This window comes from Agrilus planipennis, unplaced genomic scaffold (genome assembly GCF_000699045.2).
Source record: "Agrilus planipennis isolate EAB-ADULT unplaced genomic scaffold, Apla_2.0 scaffold109, whole genome shotgun sequence".
Lineage (NCBI taxonomy): Eukaryota > Metazoa > Arthropoda > Insecta > Coleoptera > Buprestidae > Agrilus > Agrilus planipennis.
The window spans coordinates 620,977-644,036 of NW_020438934.1; the positions used below are offsets into that span (position 1 = coordinate 620,977).

The window sequence follows — 23,060 nt, forward strand, 5'->3', positions numbered from 1 at the left end:
ATTAACGCAGCAGGACAATAAAAAAACAATGCCGCATGTTAACGTTACCAAATAATGGAACACGTGAAGATGTGTTAATTAACTTGAATGTGTTACTGCCTTACAATTTAAAATAATTTATAATAATAGTATGCACAGATATGGGGAATATACATATATAAATGTAAATTACAAAATTTCAGCAATTGTTGTTTCCTTCTACAAAACTAATTTTAACAATTCTCCATTTATACAAAAGATATTAAAATATTAAAAGAATTTTTTTCACTATTCTTGTATTTTAATCCCAAAAAGCAAATCAGTTTTATAGCCACGCAAATTGAAGTTGTAGCGAGCACGAGTGTGTTTGTGTGCGATGGGGCACACGTGTGCGTGAACGGCTTATCGATTCGCCGGCTAGCCGCGGACGACTTTCTTCGTGTGCGCCGTATTTTTAATGTGTGTGTTGTACCTGCGTTCAGGGAAAGCATTTTAACAGTTGAAAGAAAAAATAAAATATCCGGATGTTTCCAGAAGGTTCCAGAAAGTAAACAAAATAGTATGTAAAGGAGGAGACGATCGCCGAGAGAAGAATAAATGAATTGACCGTTGCAGAAGAGAATCAAGACAGTGATAGCAGTGAAATAAATAGCGCAGTGAATAGTGATATATCAACAGTAGTGTAAATAAATAGAATGATTCATAACCTAAGTTTAGTAATAATTTAATAGTGTTTTTAAGTTCTTTAATAATTAGTGTAAATAAATAGTTTTTGTCGTTATCAATCTTAGAAATTAATTTTGTTAAACCCACGAACATTACAATATTTAAGTGATATTTGTAAAAATAATAATGTGCCAGAGTTTTACAATTTTAATCAACACTTCTCTCTGTAATACTAATAAAACTTCTGAGTGTGGAATTCTCATATTGAATATATATCTATCATAGTACAGCCCTAAATAAAATAATAATTACTATTTTTCTTTCCTATATTAAAATTTTCGTATAATCGTATTTAATTTTTTTCAGTAGTTTTGTCAATTGTGTAATATTACTTGAAATCAATACATTGTATTTCTATTCAACATCTAATAAAATAAGAAGGAATAGTTTCCGGCTATAGTCACGGAAGTTCTGCTGAGATTTCCACACAGTACATTACACATTCACCAGCAGATTACCCTCGACAGCCCCAATGTTGTACTAACGTAACGGTAGCGCAACTCTATATCGTTTCATACTCTATTCCTCGGGGTAATTGTGGGAAATGTAAATTCCACCTTCAAGGACTCACAGGTTCCAACTGTATCTTAGATGAAAATTTACTTACACAAAAATTTACATACATGCAACGTTCAATAGCCTACATATAAAAGTAATATAAAAACATAAACAAATATAAATTAATAATTAACAATTATTTAAGTGTTCTCAAAGGTTTTAGATTGCACAGCTGCTTAACAACATGTAATAAACTGTGAACACCGCTTATAACGACTCCGTTTACATCGTCGGTTTGCATATAATGATAAAATTTTATAATTTTTACCTGGTTTTATATTCTCACTCAGGTAAAAACCTTCGCATATAATATAACTGATTATTTTCATTAGACACGGTGGAGAAAAATGGAACACTTTCGCATATAATGACTTGTCTTATAGCGACAAATACAGTCTTAGCGCTATAAATTTGACGCATAATAATTTTTTAAATCCGAATCGCCGTTATCAAAGCGAGATTTTGTTCGGGTTTATTGACCGAGAATTTCCTCAGATAACAAAATTCCACCATCACTATATCCGCAAAAAATTACAAAATGTTACAATCAGAGTTAGCTTTACATGGTTTCATTTTCAGATTTTTAATATTCGTTATACCGTGGATAGAGAAGGTTAGAAATGAAGATATATTAGAAAGAACAGGAGAACAGAGGAGGACTATGGAAGTCAATGAGAAATAGGACACGTTCTCAGACATATTAGAGGCAGAAACGGGAGTTAGGGGGGCAAATAGTTAAGGATATGGGTCGTTCAAGTTTCTGGGGAAATGCGAAGATTAGCTCGGGATAGGAAAGAGTGGAGATACGTGTCCAACCAGTCTTAGAACTGACGACCTCATGATGATGAATATTCGTTTATTACGTCTAAAAGAAAGTTAATGTTTTATTGAAGTTTTACTTCTTTTGAGTGTAAAATTTTAGTGCCTGCTCAGCTAACGATAATTCCACAGTATGAAGTTAGCAGCGCATCTGATACTTAGCTAGTTCGAGCGTCGAACCAAAATTGATGTACGTATATAAGAATAAAACTAACTAACGCGTCTACTTACGATATCCAAGTTATTGTCCGAAAATTTAATTGAAAATCACCAACGTTTCGATGTGTTGAGCGAGTGTAAATGTAAATATTCGGTCACATGGTCGATATCAGATGGCATAGTAATGGGCCACTGATAAAATTAGATTTGGATAAGGAAAGGTTTCTATGATTGACCGAGCGGTATGGTCTAGAGGTCTAGACCATTGCTTAGCACTCGGGAGAACGCCGGTTCGATTCCGGGTCCGTCTGTCTTGGTCCAAGTTTTTCTGGATCACTTAGGCAGTAATATTCCACAGATAATCTTTCACTCTCTTCTGTCTTCATTTCGTCCGTCTCATCTTTCTCACCTGAACCACCACCCACCCATTCCCACGATTCCTGAAAGCAGGCTGAACTGGGCCTTCCGCCCTACCTTCCGGCATAGTCCGGAGGGACTGCCCGCCCACCAGCATTACTGGCTGGTGGGAATGAAACACCCAAAAGTTTTATTTTTCTATGATTGGCACGTATTGATGCTTTTGCGCAATGATATCTATCCATCCAAATTTCGCTGGGCTCTTCATCTAGTAAACATACAACTCTTTACATTTTAAAGTCCAAAAGGAAGACAAAAAGACGGGTACCAAAATGAATATTTGTGGAAAAAACATTTGCCCTGTAATTGTTCTGTTAGCAGGCGTGTTGTGGTATCGTTGTGTTGTTTGTTGTAAGCAAAACAGGGACCGAAGAGGTCGTCGTCGACGATCGAATCCCTTGAGTGCACGCCAAACATTTCGTCTGCAAATATCTTACTATAGTTCGAGTGGAAGACACTTGAACGGCAGGCACTTTTGAATTCGCGACCAGGACGGTTCCACAATTGGCAAGTTTCACATCTCTAATTGTTATTAAGGACTTTGTCTTGGTTTTGATCTACCGCATTTAACTCGATCTTAATACAAAGATTCTTAAAAATCTACGAGGGTTAATAATGTATTCTTCCCGTATCTTCTCATAAATGGACCATTCAAGGGATCTATTCATCAAAGATGTTTAAGTGAATGTCCAATGAAATTTAATTGATTATATTTCCTTATTGTTTTTTGACGTAGATATATAGTCGACATTTTTGAAAATAAAGATCACGTTGGAAGTTCTAAGGTATTTCAGTCGTCAATTAAAATATTCCATTTTATTATTTTCTCATCCAAAAATTATTATTTAGTTGGTGACTACTACTAAAAATTGAATCGATGAAGCTTTCAAGTAATGTAACTCCATATTTAAAAATAAAATAAAAGCACTTGGAGTTTCTTCCTTCTTCAGGTGGTGAATATATCTTCACCAACTGAAGAAGCCACAGTGTGTCGAAATAATCATAGTGGTTATAATAAATTATTTGTAAACTCCATGTGGTTTTATTTTATTATTTACAAATGTATACCCAAATGCTCAATTTGTAAAGTACTTTGTAAACCTTTTGATCAAATTACAGATATTTCTAAAAAGCTACCTTCAGTGGCAGAATTTGCTTTACAATCGAATATCGCGGGAAGGTTCGATCAATTATCTCGTTGCGGTACAGTTTCCCCAACTTGGAGCTTTTTATTGGAACAAGCCGAGACAGGACAATCTGTCCGAAACTGAGCACAAGAAGCGGCGAAACAACTTGCTCTCAGGCATCAAAGGCAAACTAAATGTAGTTATAAGTGAAGGGTTAACGAAAGGAAGGGAGTGGATGTCCGGAACTTGGAGAATGTTACCCATCCCTTTTCATTCCCCGAACGTCTTGCCAAGTTCAAGTTGCCGCGACGTATAGCCCAAGAATTTGTTGATGACATATTTGTGCCTGCCTGATGTGCACACCTGATTATATATCACGATATTGTCTTGAACTGACAGTTCCGCCGCTAATTTCGATCCTGTGGTGGAAATGTAAGGAGGGGTCGTTGGTCGACTGACGAATTCACGAGCCTCTCAGTGACGCATTCGAGTAACTTGTCGATAACGTATCCACCCCATCATTTCACCCAACTTTGTTACGATAGCATGTGCGCATCAAGCGGATGAATTTTCAAATTGTTTCCAACTTTTTCTTTTCAGTGCTTAATCCTAATCGAACTATGTTATATTGCATATAAGAAAACTGGCGATTATTGGCGTAAACTTAAGCTTAAATACAATTTTTGTTAACTACCGAGCATACATCATTATTATTATTATTCAAAATTTGGTTAATTTATTTAAGTAATAACTTTCAAGTCTGTTAAATTGTTCGGAACTTTAAATTACACATATAAAGATTTTATAGAATTCTAATATTTAAAATTAGTGTTAGGTTGTTATATAATAACCTATTATTTTTTAACTGTTACCCAAAAATATCAATAACAATCTGTTATGTACTGAGGAATATCAATTATCGTTAACGATTATCAATTCAATCAACTGGCAATGAGTGTAGTCGCTGTTGTTGGCGAACGCCGTTACTTTACAGAACTCTGTTACTTTATACTTACAGGGGCAGCCTCAGAGATTATTAATGTAGTGTCACAGACATTTAAAACTATCGCAATGTGTTATGAGGTCAAAACTAATTCTTAAATTGCATGGAACATAGCTATTAATATTAATTTCACTGAAGGATGAAGGAAGCCCAGGAACTGTTTGGTTGCATATAGTGATGAGTAAAATTTGTCTTGGTGTTGCTAAAACACAAGACCAAAGCCAAGACTGTCTTTATACTAACAAGACCTAGATCAAGACTAAAACCAAGACCAAATACGCAATACTGAAAGAAAACAGATGCTACAAAACAATTATTGTGTCGGGAAATAGAAAATTCGAGCTTAGAGGAATTATAAAACAAAAACGTTATATCAGATTAAATGGATAAGATCAAGACTTGACACACCAGACCAAGATATAGGAATAACATACATAAATGAATGGGAAATCACTCAGCTCAACTCTCTTCCTAAAGTGGAATGATCACCGGATTCAGAAACAAAATAACTGATACTAAACTTACGATAAATTTAACTTAAGGATACTTATTTGGTTACCGTAAGGCACCTACCTATATCATATATCAGATGGAGTAGAACCTAGGTAATAAGTTACAATTCATCAGAAACACTAGAAAGTTTAATCATATAAAGAGGGTAAAATTAGAAAATTAGGAAGACTTTAAAAAACCTTATTTTGATTACAATTAATCAAGTTTTACTTATACAATATCTCAGAGTAATAACAATATGACAATCAGACAAAATCACAGTACCATCTAGCACACGACAAACCTACAACCAACTAATAGACACATGTTTTGGCTGGTCTTCGATTTTTGCCTATTCCAAAAAATGAATCAAAGAATCTGTATCAAATTTTGTGTGAAAAACAAAATTAAGTATGCGGACGCATTGGGAATGTTGACTGTGGCATATGGTGAAGTTACCTTGGACCGAAGCAACGTTTATCGAAGGTACAAAATGTTTTCAGAGGGCCGAGAAGATGTGAACGACGAAGATCAGGAACAAGATCAAGACTAGACACACCAGACCAAGACCAAGACGAAGGCTACAAGTATTTGAACAAAACTAAGACCAATACCACGACTGAGGCAATCTTGGTATTGGTCTTGATTTCCAGATGACTGTGCTCTTCTTCTACAACGGAGTTTCTTACTATCTACTACTAATATTAACACTAGCAATTATTGCGTTAAACGTTATTTTCCACATGAAGACGACACGCTGAAATCACACATTATGTAACTTTTATTTTAAACCTGTTAAAACTAACTGCTGTTAAAAAATAACAGTAACAGGTAGTAACAGTTATTAAAAAATAACTGGTTTACACGTCACTATTTGAAATTTTTAAAGTCTAATCGCGCTGAAGAAAATTTTTAATTATTTTACACCGAAAATTAATGACTATAAAAAAAATATGCGCGTATTTCCACTTGCTGCTAAAACAATGTAAACAACACAGCCGATATAGAATACATGCAGCATTAATAAATTAGTGGTTGTCGACAAGAAAAACCTCATTTTTAAGGTAATAACTTCCTTTTGTTCGTAACCCTTTTTCGTGAAAGCATCAGGACGAGGAAATGAACAATCGATTAAAAGCTTATACAGTGCGCGTTGTTCAGATCAAAAACTCATATCCTCCCGAATCAAAACAAACGTGTATACGGACACGAAAAACATCGCGCGTGAATATAATAAGGGGCCGAAGAGCTCTCTGCTTAATTTAGAGGAAAAGAGTTTTTGTGGGACGCGCAAATTAATTTCGACCGTCGAATCTCGAATTTTCTACGTTCGCGGCCAGAAAAAAAAATAATAATCCCCATTAAAAATGAGAACGAGGAAGCGGCATGAGATCGTTCGGCCGGCGCAACGGGGTGAATATACATATGTACCAACCACCTACCTACGTACGATGACGAGAAAAACTCCCCATTCTCTCTCTCGCGAGGTCCCGTCGTACCCGACCTTGCCCCGTCCCGTCTTGTTCGTTTTTCTCAGTTAAAAACCGGAGGAAAATAATTTTAAAATTCAAATCAATTTTCCACGTGTGCATTGAAAGGCAGGAGCGCGAGCGGCGTGGCGCGTCGGACGACCACGGCCACCGCGATCGTATTAAAAATAAAAGGTTCCACAGGCCTAAGGCACATTGTTTTCTGAAGCGGAACGACGTTTATACGCACATAGACGCGGAGATGAGCAACGTGGACCTCGATCTCTTCTCACTCGTCGGTAAAACGCCGTCGCTATTTCTGCATTTAATTTCAATGCAGCAGTTTACGTGTAAATGTATTAGTGTATGTGCATTTAAGCACCACCTCGTTTTGACCACTAAAGCCGGTTTTCCCGCTTCATTGGACCGAAATTGCTTGAGGTTTCACACAGAGAACACAATTTGCTGCTCGTAATGGAAGAATTGTTTCAAAAAGAGGTACACACACGAGACGCCTATTAGCGATGAACATCGACTGTTTGTACTCGGACATGAAAGCGAAATCAATCAATTAATATTTAAAAAAGAACAAAATGCAACACAAAACTGCGAACCAATGTAATAAGTAATGATATATAAAGTTGTGGAACGACCATGAGCACTTTTTTGTAATAAACTGCAAATTCTATTTTACATCTAATCTATCATCATCATCATAAAATCGTCAGTCCTAAGACTGGTTGGACACGCACTTCGTATCCTGATCTAATCTTCGCATTTCCCTAAAACTAGAACAACCCACATCCTTAACTATTTAACCTAATCTAACCTAAGTCTACCTCTACCCCTCCTAACTCCCGTTTCTGCCTCTAATATATGTGTGACTAGACCTTCATGTCTGAGAAGGTGTCCTACTAACTTATCTCGCCTATTTATTGTTGACTTCCATAGAGTCCTCTGTTCTCCTATTCTTTCTAATACCTCTTCATTTCTAACCTTCTCTATCCACGGTATCCTCATCATTCGCATATAACACCCCATTTCGAACGCTTCTAACCTTTTCTTTTATGCCGCTTCCACTGTCCATGTTTAGCAACCCTACAGCGCCGCGCTCCAAACATACACCTTTAACAACCTTTTTCGAATTTCTAAATTAACCGATCGCGAGCATAGAAATGACTTCTTTTTATGGAAGGTGACACGACCCTGTGCTATTCTCTGCTTTATATCCCTGCTACTCCTTCCGTTCTAACTTATCTGACTTCCTAGATTCTATAAATACCCAACCATCTCGTAAATATCAGCTTACCAGTCTACAAATATTTTTTTGGCACTCATTTTTTGGCATTCATTTCTTCCATTACATCTTAAAATGAGGAGCAGATGGAATATGATTTCTGAATTTACTTACACTGCACTACAAGATTAGTACAAGAATCTGAAATTGAACTAAACTAAATAAAACAGCAATGAAATTCCACGTACGAATATTTAGAAACCAATGACGTATTTATACACCCAATTAGAGTCAATTAGAGTTTCAGTCTCCAACCGAACATGACAATTGAAATCATCCTGTATACCGAAATTACAGCCCCAATATCTTTTAATTATAATTATAACGATTTTATTTAGAAGGCAAAAAGCTTTTCCCGGTTTCATTGGTGAATGAAATTTTGCAAACCCTACTCTTTAAAAATTGAAATGTATTTGGATCACCCTCCCACCTCATTCGAAAAAATGGCTACGTGATTATTTAATATTCAAAGATTGCCGCAAATGTTTTTAAAACTAATTTCTAATTATTTAAATATGTATATAATCTCACAGTAATTAAATTTACTAAGAGCCAATAAATTATTTATTTATATATAATGTGAAATGCATAACGTTTTTGTTGTAGGCCCACACATACACATACACCGCGATTTCGAATTCACGATGCACATACATATAGATAACATTTCGCTTTCCTGCCTTTTTTAAAAAATCAGCAAAATTCACGGTAGATGCAACTCTATTAGGTTCAGCGTAACTTGACGTCTATCTCGTGCATCTTTATTTACCGCAATCGAGTAGGATACGTTGCAGAAGATTGCACCCGTGGCTGATTAATAATAATTAAAAAAAAAGGAGTGGACTGATTATTATTCATGCTCTCAGCTGAAACCCGCACACAATCTATGCAAAACTGGTAAAATTATTGCCAGAGCCATTACTGAAATTGATTTAAATCATCGATAATTGCACCCACGGAGTTATGCACATGTGCGCAAACAAGGAAAGTCACTATTTGTAAATATTTATCTGCGTCAGGCTTGGACATTATACCTACGTATGGATGCGTGTGTGTATTAGTTTGTATGTATGCAACGACTAACGTGTAGCCAAAGGGAATTTTGTTCAGTCGTTAGGTCCCTACATTGGAAATATATACACGGTAAACATGTGTAAAAACATATACCGAGTGAAATAACCTGATTAATAATTATTAGATACATCATAAACAAATCCAAATAAAAATTTTCCAATTTCCCTAGAGCAAGCTTACTGTCCAGGTTATTGGCAACCAAACGGGCGTATCTTAACTGAATTGGACACCGAATACACGTAGTCATTAAACATACCTCCACAGTCAAGCACCGAACGAAGATCTAGACATCTAGTGAATTAACCACCCGCTACTATGGACTTACATTCAACAATTATAACAAGCCTAGATAATTAGAGCAATTTCAAACAAAAAGGCATGACAACGACACACTGACTTCGTTTGTGTTGCCTGTACCTACCGTAATTTGTGATCTTAAGTAATCAAGAAAAAACCTTTTGGCGTTAAGGATACATTTTTAGCATAACTGTCAAACAATCGAAATATGCGTATTTGACGAAACAAAAATCACTTGATTCCAAGATTTTGATATAATTACAACAACAACAGCAGTTACACTGTGCCTCCTATAGTGCGCTGAACCTGTCCATGGTGCTCAACTGAAAGATAAGCATAAAAGAACCCAATTGAATGATTCAGAAACAAGCAAATGTTGTTTCACTATTTTAGAACTCGAATTTACTTGTTTATTGTGTTTATGAAACATAATTAATTATTACATTTATAAGTAATAACGGCAATTTGTAAAAAGAACCATTGCTTTTCGTATTACTCACGTTAACAAAAGTGATTAGCAGTCTTGCAGTTTTGTTTTTTCTTGTCTTAGTCTTGCACGTTTAGCCAAGAACAAGATCAAGACTACAATTTTGAAAGTGTTATTTTGGTTATTTATTAATTGAATTCGAATTAAAGAGACAATTTTTAATGTAAAATCGGCACTCGAATCTTCAGTTAGGGGAATTTTCAAGTTAGAAAACGAAGAAATTCCACTTCAAGAGTTTAGGATTAATTTAAAATACTGTGTTCGTCAAGCGAACAAAAACTCGAGTTCAAATTTTTCAAAAAATATGTAAGTGGGTAAGTAAATACATAATTAAGAGTATAAACCGTTTAAATAATTCAATTTTTCAAGACGTTGCATGTATTTGAATAAAAAAAAAGCTCAATTTTAAAAAAATTGATGTCATGAACAGCTTGCTAGAGACCAAGACTAAAACTATTGACAATAGACCTGTCTTGGTTGCGTTGACTCATCAATAATTAAGCACATTCTCCTGCATATAGAGACCCCAGAAACGCGGTCAGTTATTTTTTTTAAGGTAGGTCAAAAAACAAATAAATATTTTTGTAACATTTTTTTTAGAATTAATATTTTACAATTTATTAGAATTTTTCTTCCATTGAAGAAAAATTCTGTAGCCAATATAGTACACATATGCGAATAATTCAGGAAAGGAAACAGTGGAGGTGCGTGTACAATCAGTCTTAGGATTGACGACCTTATGATGATGATAGTACGCATATAAGCTTGTGAACACACTTGTAACTAACAAAATTTTATTGTAGTACATTTTAAACGAAGCTTTTAGACTATAAGTCCTATATGTTAATTGGTTACTATTAATGTAAGCATTTAAAGTATTAAAGGATTAAAGAATTCTTAATCGCTTTACTGTATTTTATACAAACGAAAGAAACAAATTAAACCTTACAGTCAGGACGTATGAATAAGATAGTTAAATTCTTACTTCACTATCCACCATTTTCGATTATTATTGTAGTTGAATTAAAGAAATACTTTTTAATTTGCTACATTACCGAAATGGTTAGATACGTTGATATTGAAAAACTAAAAACTTTAAAACTTTTGGGTGTTTCATTCCCACCAGCCAGTAATGCTGGTGGGCGGGCAGTCCTTCCGGATTACGCCGGAATGTAGGGCGGAAGGCCCTGTTCAGCCTGCTTTCGGGAATCGTGGGAATGGGTGGGTGATGGTTCGGGTGAGAAAGATGTGACGGACGAAATGAAAACAGAAGAGAATGAAAGATTATTTGTGGAATATTGCTGCCTCAGCGCTGATATTGATACCCCCGCACCTTAATGCCCTACATATCGATCGAACCGCCCGGTACACTATTCGCTATTTTACAGGGTGGTGACCGTGGCTTAACACAAAGTAGCCCAAGTGCAATGGTAAAACTTGGTAATTACATTAAACATACCGCATGCCTAATCGATTGTGCTATCATTACGTTGGTTGGCTCACAACAGGCCAAGTCATTTCAGAAACTCAATATTCGATAAACTACACGTGAAACACAATACGCTGTTATTAAATTGTGCTCTTGTGCCCTCGCCAACGATCGACGATGTCATGTTCATATCGAACTAATTAAATGCAAACCGCAATTGAAGTAGATAGGTACATACATACATATGTACTCATACGTGAATAGATAACTCCCTTCTTGATTTATGGACATGAAAAGACTAGCCGACAAATTACACACACACACAGGTAAGTGCAAAACGAACGGGTAACAAATGAAGCGACTTCTACAATCTATTACACATGCTTTATATTTATATTAAACTAGCGAACCCCCCCCCCCAGCTTCGCACGGGTGTAATGCTGATACTAAATATATTTTTGTTTTGTTCAGATTATTATCGAAAAGGGGAAATCTTCAAAATATACCCCCTGAACATACTAAATATAATACAGAATGTCTTTATATACAACATTCACAGTGTTTTTGTCATTAGACAATACAAACCGGCCTCCCGGCCGGTACCGCCGCAACCGCTATGTCCCTGCATTTTAAATCTGTAATATCTTCGAAAATATTCATTTAAATTACATGCTGTAAAGGGCCATATTGATCTATATTAAATGCACAATGTATTTAAAAGTACTTAATTGGATAAGAATTAATGCTGTATTACCTACAATCGCTTCGTAAATAAGTCATTATTTCTCATAAAAAGTAAAGTATAAAAATGGTTATTGTGGGTTATCCCTAAGAGATAGACATATACCATCCCGGACTTTTTTGTAGACCCTTTTAAGATGTACAATATTGTAGTACATTATTTTGATCTATCTCGTAGGGTTCAGCCAGCGTTTGCAATGTAAGAGCAAAAAATGTGTTTATTTACGACATCACATTACAAATCTCTAAAATTATCAGTATTTCTCTACTATATTATGCATGTATTATACATATAAACCTTCCTCTTGAATCACTCTATCTTAAAAAAAACCGCATCAAAATCCGTTACGTAGATTTAAAGATCTAAGCATACATAGGGACAGACAGCGGGAAGCGACTTTGTTTTATACTATATATAGTGATAAAATGCGACCAATTTGTTTTCAAGTCAAATAAAAAATATACAGATCTTACATATTATGCAAATATCTTAGGCATATTGAAAACAATAGAGAACTCCTGGAATGTTAAGTTGTTTAAAAAAAGTTGTCTTTACTGTTTTAGTTGATTCTTAGTACAATTAGCATTATGATTTAGATTTGTGATTAGTAGGTAAATCAGGAAAAATCAAGCACACATAAAATAAAATAATGATGTGAAACTGCCAGAGCAAAGCAATTTCAAATAGTCGAAATTTTTAGTAAAGGATTATTTTCGAGTGTACTTTCTAATTCACTTAGAAATAACCAAAACTATGCGGGATGCGAGTTTTAGACAAAAGATTTCCGGGTGTCTTCAGCTCTGTTATTGCCCAAAATATTAAAACAATATGATTATAAAAAGGAACAATTTTTTTCCGATTGTATACTCGAAAGCATTTCCGGACTAGTTTCGCTCCAAAATTTCATAAAATTTTCTTAAAATAAGCAAATTCAATACCGAAAAATTGTATTTTTCAGAAGTCAATTTACGTTTATACGCAGAATATTAAAAATTGAAGCAGTTTACGGTTGGAACTAATTCTGGGCTCAATTTCTACTTCCTCTTATTATTATTATTTTAGAAATCAAAGACAGTAGGTAGGTATTAATTAAATTGTCACAGAGGACACTGACGTTTCTTCTTCAGTGTAGGCCTTTTTCCTTTACGAAAATAATAGATATTTATTTTTATAAACACTTGGAATGGGTAAACAATTAGGGCATCCACTAATTTTAACAACTCAAGTCTATATCTATATTAGAAAATCAAGTGGAATACTGTAATACTAAAATAAATAAAACCCTCAAACCCAAAATTCTACATAAAAACATTTAGTTCTCCCTTCCTCAAGGGGCGTATTCTGTCCCATCCATAGGTGACACTTCAAATAGTGTATTTGTTGCTAAAATGGATCAAAGATCAACTTCTTCACCGTGCGCTGGGAATTGTAACATTAGAAAAGTATTGACTTAAGCTTCTCAAAAAGGTACCACTCGTCCATAATTTAAAAATTTATTTACCCCAACCAACTTTGATTTCTACAATTATTTCGGAGCGTTTCAAGTTTAATTGCGAAAAGTGAAATGCCTAGAAATAACTCTAACTCCAAACAGGAACTCGTTACTTACTTTAAGGAAGTAATAAATCTTCCAAATCGTCGACCAAAATCACGCCACAACTAATCTTTGACAAAGAAGTACCTCAACAGGGAATATTAACTATTGTTAAAATACTCATTTTCTTTAAATGTAACCGAGGATTTTAAAAACCGCCGAATAGGTGAGAAAGAATTAGTCATTTATCGTCAAAATTGAAATCAAAAACTCCAACAAAACATTTTACCAAAATAAAAAATATAAATCTTACCTTTAATTTAGACTCATGAAGATTGGTCATTCTTATCTCACTTGATAACTGTAAAACAGAGAAACCAGGTTAATTACATTATCATAATTACTTAATCAATAATTCTAATCTCAAATTCTAAGAAAATCTATAATAGGAACATTTTTCAAGTTAACAGGTAATACACCTTCTATTAAATTGCAATCGTAATAATAACCAATGAACAAACGTAACGACACAGTACGGCTCCATTACGACAAGACATGTTCATAAAAGAAGTACATAATGTAATAGAGAAGCGAGATCATTTAAATAATTGCAGCGGCTACTTCATTACTAATTTAAATTAAATGAAGAGTGCATATTTACACACGTATATTTATCTACAGTTTCAAAAATTGTTTATGAATTTTTATCATGTACATACTTAACAATCAAAGGAGAGCTTTTTTAACACGAATCAACCAAACCACCACATTCCGTCCACCGGTCCACTGAACTGGAACAAACAGGCGTTTTACTGTTTCAAGGCTAACTGAGTTACCAACTTTCTCGCATTTCGGACTGATATCGTTGTTTATTAAAGATGTGCATGTTTTATAAGTAGTTGTTTACGGCAAAAATAGAGATGCGAACAATATTAATACAAGGTACCATAGATAAGCCACTAAAGATTTAATGTACGAAATACGAAACTATTAAGAATTTAAAATACAAATTACTTTTAATCATTTGCAAAAATGAAATTAGATAAACTTCTGGAATTATTAATTATTACTCTTTTGAATACTTGTTACCTATAAAGTCTCTACAACCTAATATTAGAATGGACTTTATGGAAAAATAATTTATGTACTCAATTGTATATTTAAATTTTTGTACCTGTAAAGTATAAAAATTAAGATAATAACAGGCACTTACAAAAAAAAAAAAATAAAAACATGCAAATCGCATGCGTGAATAGTAAAATTTTTGTATTAGCAGTTAATAAGAAATAACTTTACTAACAGTAAACGTAAATTTGACTATAAAACTGTAGTGGTATTTGAGTAATTTACTTTACCGACAGTTGTCGACTGTTGGTTTAGACGAATTCGTTACAATATGAATAAGAAATAACACATAAGAGGAATTTGAAGTTACATACGCATTCCATAATGTTGTAAAGAGAGACGAACCGCTTGTAAAAAAGAGTAACTAATACAATATTATGTTCATTTTCCCTACTAATTATTTCTGTTCTTATATTTGCTAGTATTTCTAATAAAAATTTTTACAATTGTGGAAATTTGCTCCAGTCTTTGTTTGTGTTTAATATGTTTGATTTACGTTATCCAGATGAAAATACGTTACATAAATAAATCAATCATTTCTTAGGAAAATATCGAAATTTCTGGAACGTTTTTTCGGTATTTATTATAATATGAGGTATACCCTGCCGTAGACTGCAGAAAATAAAAGTCATTTCTATAAGTTGCCTCAACGGGGCAGGTTAAATAAATTAATAAAGTATACCTATTACGTACTAATTGTTTCCATTGTAAGAATAAAAGTTGATGTTAATTGAATCATATAATCGTGAAATGTATATTATTTAATTTGAAAACAAGTTAGTTGAATTTTGATATCACGCGAAACTGGTATAGGCACATAATTTTGTTAAAATTAATGGATATATGTAAATATTAATACTTTGAATTTCATAGAAAAAAGGTTCCAAACTTTTGTTCCGTTTTGAAAAACATGAACAAAGCTAAGCCATCTTGGGCTCGAGATTTGTGTCATTTGTAACTATACAGTAAGTTTTGGTTTCAACTGCTACACATCGCTACAAACTATTGATAATTCGTCCTAACAAAAATCGCAATTATTTATCTACTGTACATTTTTAAATTAATTTCATTGTTGAATTATGAGAGTATATTCTTATTAATGAAGAAATTCCTTTAAAAAACTAACTGTAAAAATGTAAAAAATAAAACCAGTTTCAATTTGCGTTTGCAAAGTTTTTTGTAATAGTTTTACGGATTAGATAATAAGTCGTACTTTTGGCTTTGTTAAGGAAACTGTGGCATTTATCCAAAGGCGAATTTAACAATTCGGGACCGAAGGCTATTAGTAACGTAGACGATACAAAATACTGTAAAAAAGATAGTTTCAAAAATTTTATCGATTTCCTGGCAAATAACGATTTCAGATATCAAGTATTATGAGATCCCGACTGTTCCAGGGTTGGCATCACCGAAATTATCCAACGCGTGTTTTATTAATATTTTTCTTTCGGAATTGTTTTCTTCTTTGCATTTAAGGCATTACTTTGAATGAATACGGAGCAGTTGCTAGGACATTATTGAGGTAAAATAAATCATTGAAGTATTAATGTGAAGATAACGTAGGACATGAGATAAGGAATATAAGAGGAATGAGGATAGGGTAATAAACAAAATTAAGTTTAAACATAGTTTTGTATGAGCCCCTAATTTGTGGGAGCCCTGGTCCCTACCTCAAACGCCTTTATGCACATTTCTGATAGAACCAAGAATACGACCTATTTTCCTTATATAACTAATTCCAATACAATTGTTTTCATACTATAATGTTTTTTTATTGTCAACTATTTTGAATTTAATTTCTTAATAAACCGTCTTTTAAATGGTATATAGATATAAAATATTATCAATGAAGCTACTCTGCCATTTCGGAAACTGCTGTAATTGCAGAAACTAACCAACTATATCGCATAATCCCTGGCAATCGCCTGTTTTAGTGGCAGTAAACGGGTGATTTACCACGCAGCGTATGGCGTCTTATTCGATATATTACACACTTACGACTAACTTGGCTAAAACTAGAATGAGCTAAGGAAACGGTCAAGGATGTGGCCAAACGTTAATGTTTCATGCATCTTAGCACTCAAATAACGTACACCACTAACTCATAAAAAGACAATCTTCGTGTATACGACATATTAAAATTATTATCATATTTATTTAAAACTAGCTTTTCCCCGCGGCTTCGCACGCAGAAATTAATATTGTTTCCCCATAAAACCATTTAAATCTAAATTCACTCTTACAACGTTTTAATTTTATGTAATGTCGCCATCTTCAATTTCAAATACAAACGTAGCAACAACATTTCATCCTTAAGGGTTGATTTTTAAAAATTGCTAAAACACGTATCTACTTGATTTCAACAATGAGCAACCTTCGAGTAAATCCGAGTACCTACAAATAAAATATACCCCATGGAAACGTTGCAACCTCTTTTCATTTGATTAATAATATACAGCATATATATACCAAGTTTCAAGTAAATTCCACCACAAATAAAGTATGTCCCAAACAAAAATTACAACACCTTTTTACCCCCCTCCCCTTTGGAAGTTGAATTTTTTAAAATGTCGAGATAGATCTTTCAGAAATTAAATGAGAGACCATTAAGACCAAGTTTCAAGTAAATCTGACCACAAATAACATATGTACCATTTAAACCTTGCAACTCCTCTTCACCACTCCTCCACCCCAACAGAGATTGAATTTTTTAACCAGTTTCAATTAAATCGGACCAAAAACAAACATCCAAACTTTGCAAACCCCTTTCAGTTTCCTAAAGAGGTAGGATTTTGTAAAATGTTGAAATAGGTTTGTATATCACTAATTTTATATGAAAAAGCATTAAAGCCAAGCTTCGAAAATTGGTCGTACCAACTCAGAAACCTTCTTTGGCTCATGCACAACAACTTTGCTAAAGATCATAAAATGATTAAATGCATAGTTTACGATTCCATAAAGGACATACAGACAAACATTCATTTATATATATATATGGAAGATAATAATATATCAAAACTATCAAAATTATCCACATGATGCTCATTGACCGTCTACTGTATATGTAAGTCACATTTTTTCTTTCTTTTGTGTTCGTATATTTACATCGTGGTGCCTATAATGCAGAGGCTGGCAAACTTTAACTTAGCAGGAGCCGCTACTTGAGGTTATTTTGAATCACTCTATACCTTTCAATGAGTACGAGAGAGTGAGCAGTACTGACCCATATTGCTTTGTCTTTTCCTTCTCCCTTCCACTCCCACATCAAGTCCCTTCATCCCGTAGGCAAGCGAAGCCTCTCTCGCAACTTAAAAAATACCTACGAAAATTTTCGTTACTACGATGGCAATACTATTGGGTTTGACTATGTAAGAGGAAACTCACCTACGAAATGGAAGGGATAAGAAAAGGAAAGAATCATCTCATTCGCACTCGCAGGATCAGTGAGTAGCTCCTTAACTATATCTGAGGAGCACTCGGGAGTCAAAAGAGCCGAGTTTGCCCGGCTCTGCTATATACTTATGTAATTTATTTAGTCCAAACACTAGGTGTAGTACGAATTGTTTATGTTTATCTTAGACGTTCGATTATCAGCAATGTTTACATTCTCCATCGAGCTGCAGAGTTTTTATCGCACTACGGTATTCGGTAGACACCTGTACTGCCAATTCACGTACAGCAAAACCGGGCAAACTCGGCTCTTTTGACTCCCGAGTGCTTCTCAGGTATAGCCAAGGAGCTCCTCATTGATCCTGCGAGTGCGAGTGAGATGATTTATTCCTTTTCTTCCCTTTCATTTCGTAGATGAGTCCCCTCTTCCATAGCCAAACCCAATAGTACTACGATCGTAGTAACGAAAATTTTCGTAGGTATTTTTTAAGTTGCGAGAGAGGTTTCGCTTGTCTACGGGATGAAGGGGCTTGATATGGGAGTGGAAGGGAGAAGAAAAAGAGAAAACAATATGGGTCAGTACCGCTTACTCTCTCGTACTCATTGAAGGGTATGGAATGACTCAAACTAACCTCAAGTAGCGGCTCCTACGAAATTAGTTTGCCCGCCTCTGACGTACAGGACCAGCTTCGCATTGTAAATTATTGTAATTTTCTTGAAAAAAATTATCCTTTAACTACACTGTTGAGCTTATTTCATCTAATTAACACCCTCCATAGCACGGCACTTATTTCCTGTTGCACCCTGTATAACTTACAGAAGTGTGGTTGCCCGCTTGACCTTTGCTATACGTACAAATTTTATTTTTCTAAATTCTAACGGATGATTTAGTTTCAATTTTTCGAAATATAGGTATTGCATGCGTGTACCAACCGTGAATACATAGGTATGTTATGGCGAGGCAATCTTCGGGTTAATTGCAAATGCGTATTTACCATAGTACGCGGGATGAGTGTTTAATAAAGCGAGATAATTAATTGACAATAAAATATATTGTACGTGCGGAGCGCATATTCCGCGATTGAATACATCTGTTCACGGCCTCACCCTTTCCATGTTAAATTCATCGGCTCGCGATTTTTGTTTTTAATTGGCTATACGAGTCGTCCGATTAAATCGGATGAATATGAAGCCAACAGCCATTTGTTCCATTAAACCGACACTCCACTTATTGTCAGATAATCAAATTTCCAACAGCACATCTATTAATTTAAAATCAAATTTGCCAACTACATGCGGATATCTGCTATAAAGGTACCTACTCTTATCGCACTTAACCTATTAATCACTTCTCCGAATATTAGCAAACATTAATTTGAAAAAGTGCAATCAGCGCGTCTAACACAAAAACAAATAATTCCATTAAATAAAAGGCGACCTAATGAAAAAAGAGCAAAGAGGAAAGCTGCAAGTTTTATATAGCCTAAAGCGAAAATCTAAATAGTCAGAAAGATCATATCATTTTCTTGTTACCAAAGTTTTTTTTTTTGATAAAATAGAGCAAACAATATTTATTTTCAAGGTTTACAAAAAAACATTTTTAAATTTCTGATCAATATCATTAGACAGTAAACCTGTAGGGACAGATATAGCTGGGTAAAATATTAGTATGCTTGGATCTGCAGATGATATAGCAGTATTAGCATCTAGCAAGGAAAAGTTAGAGATAGCTGTAAATAAAATTGAAGCGGTATTGACAAAACAGAATTGTATGAAAATAAATAAAAGTAAAATAAAAATACTGGTATGCAAGGGAAGAACAAGTAGGAAAAGAGCGAATATAAAAATAAGAGACGAAATATTAGAAGAAGTGGCTGATTTTAAGTATCTAGGAAGTCAGATAAGTCAGGACGGAAACAGTAGTACGGATATAAAGCAGAGGATAGCGCAGGGTCGAGTCGCCTTCAATAAAAAGAACTCACTTCTATGTTGGCAAATGGTTAATTTAGAAATTTGAAAAGGATTGTTAATGTTTGGAGCGCGGTGTTGTATGGGTGCGAAACATGGACGGTGGACGCGGCGAAAAAGAAAAGTTAGAAGCGTTCGAAATGTGATGTTATCGGCGAATGAGGATACCGTGGATAGAAACGAAGAGGTATTAGAAAGAACAAGGGACTTTATGGAAGTCAATAAGAAATAGGTGAGATAGATTGGTAGGACACCTTCTCAGGCATGAAGGTCTAGTCAAAGGCATATAAGATGTAGAAACAGGAGTTAAGAGGAGTAGAGATAGACTTAGATTAGATTATTGTTCGCAAATAGTTAAGGATGCGGGTTGTTCTAGTTTTGGGGAAATGCGACTTGGTCAGGATAGGGACGAGTAGACGTAGCGTTTCTAACCAGTCAGGACTGACGACCTTATGATGATGAAATTTCTGATAGGTAGATACATTATTGTCATTTCAGCAGTACAACTTAGTTTTCTTTTATTAGAAATGCGTAAAACCGATGCAATTTAACAAAAAGCTCCGCTTGTTAAGCAATATTAATTTATAAAATTTTACTACTTTTATTTATCCCTATCTTCCTCCGCAATCCATGCAACGTGTAGGATGTTAAGAAGATCTTTGCAATGAAAAATCCGCAGACGCATTCGCGTCCGGTTTAGTATATTCGCGCCGTAAAGCAATAAAATGCGGACACGTATCCGTCCGGTCGTATAATTTAAACGAATTTAATTGCAGGTTTGTCCAGCTGGGGATATTAGGCAAATAAAGTGACAATAAAACAAAGCTCACATGCGTTGATTAAAGCGCGAGCAGGTTGTAAACTGAGGAGTGTAATCCGGGCGCAATTACTCTCAACTGCCCGCAATAAAACTCTCGCGTATGTGCATCCTACCATCCCATCCGTTGGCTGGTTCGTTCGTTCGTTCGTTTCGTCCGACCGTCAAGCTATTGAGCGCATAGCGTTGCTTTCATAAGCGACGCTATGCGACGCGACGCAACGCGATAGACGGCAGCGGCCTCTTTTACTGTCTTATGCTACATCACCCACCCTACCGTAATTGTCAAGTAACGATGCAGACCTTTATTGGTGAAAACATCCATTTCAAATGCACGGTTATTTTTTACTTTCGCATAATATTCTAATTTGATTTTTTGGTTGAAATACAGGAAATAACAATATTGGTAACCAGGGGGGGTTGTCATTGTTTAAATTATTTAAATTGAATTATAATTATTAATTCAAACAATGTTTTAATCAATTTTTATTAATCCCATTTATGCGGTCTAGATCTTCACATTATAGACAAAAGTGAATGCTAATAGGTCGTTAATTGACCAATTTATTATATGTTGTATAATTACGAATATTCTAAAAAAAAAAATGCAAGCTATGTTGACAAGTGGTATAGCTTGAGGAGAATAACGAAATGCCATCAAAACGTCGCTAACTTATCTAAAAAATTTGTGGTGTTCACCAAAATCGATTAATTATTCCTTTCTAACATAAATACTGTGGATTATTCAAAATTGAACTGTTCGGGAATTCCCCAATGATCTCTATAGATAGTTATTGAAAAAATACAGTCGAATTGAAAACCTTGTTAATTAGACGTGTAAACATTAAATGTAAAATATTTTGTTATTATAATAATAACCTATTAATTATATCTTTTTATTAAGTTTTAATTCGATATCGGTTTATAATATCTTAGTTTCAAGTTTACATTTTGTTCTTTGGTTTTACAATTACATCTCTATACATACCTTAAAAAACGTCTTCAATATTCAATTTCTAAAACTATTTAAAAAACAATCAAATGTTCGTCTTTTCTCAAACGCATCAGTAGTTTAAAATTATAACCGATTTAGTTATGTTAACAACTTATTTTAGGAATATTAGATTCACAATTATTACTTTGTTTACGCCACACTTTTCTAACTCTTATTTTAAAGAAACATTGCAAAGAAACTGAAAATGATTGAAAAGATAACACAAAGTCAACAAAAGGACGGAGAATGTACACATATTTTTAGCCTTTACTTTAACGAAAATGAATGCTTCTCGTATATAAAAAAGTTGGTAAATAACTAGAAGAAATGAAAGAGCGTTTATGACCGCGTTGACCTCTGAGTAACATTATTATTAGACAAAAAAGAACGTTCTTAATCCAATATTCGAATGTTTTAAATTTGTTTACGAACAAACGTTTTTATCTTTAAATGAAGTTTGGCCGTTGTTACGTCTAGGCGGATAAATATGTATAAACAGTGATTGATATTCACTATACTGCTATTATAAATAATAACCGAAAATCTTTAGAAATACTCTGAAGTTACTTGGTAATTTGAAACAAAAGAGCATCAAATTAGCCAACTTCGGGAGTCTGATGGTAACAATTGTAATTGAGGACGAAGCATACTTAAGAAACCTTTTCCAGAACATAAGCTACATTACCTACTTACTTAAGAATATTCAAAAAAGTCCAAACTCAAAAATGCCAAATAGTTTGGTTGTTCATTCACGTCTTCAAAAATTTTTACTGTATTAGTCATTATGTTGGAAACTTAAATTTTCATCGTTTTGTTCAAACTCCGTAAACTGAAAGGCATGACTGAGTAGACAAATCCAAAATCCGCGTACATGTGATAGGCAAGTTAACTGTTATCCATAAGTTTACATGAATTAGTTTATAACATAATAACGTAAGTTATAATCACAAAAGCATCTACCTACATAATGTTTACATTACGAATCGATAAACTATTCTTCCTTTCGTCTCGCTACATCTCTCAAGTCTCGGCCGTGCCGTTTTGTTACGATCGTAACGACGTAACAGATACACCGTGGAAGTAATATTCCTCCCCAGAGCTGAGTAATTATTAAATTTATGCTGATTCTACGTCTTAGTTGGCTATGCCGTTCGAAT

General features: G+C 34.4%; 1 protein-coding gene and 1 long non-coding RNA gene across 4 annotated transcripts in view; one reads left to right on the plus strand and one right to left on the minus strand.

Annotated features, from left to right (window-relative positions):
• LOC112904389 overlaps positions 1–14,414 on the minus strand; it is a 46,800-nt gene extending 32,386 nt beyond the window's left edge. Inside the window, exons 1-2 of the long non-coding RNA XR_003231074.1 lie at positions 14,329–14,414; positions 13,923–13,970 (exon numbers count right to left, since the gene is read on the minus strand). This is a non-coding gene — a long non-coding RNA (uncharacterized LOC112904389). The remainder of the gene's footprint in view (positions 1–13,922; positions 13,971–14,328) is intronic.
• LOC108737983 (dachshund homolog 1) overlaps positions 1–23,060 on the plus strand; it is a 348,890-nt gene that overhangs the window by 278,222 nt on the left and 47,608 nt on the right. The window lies entirely within an intron of this gene.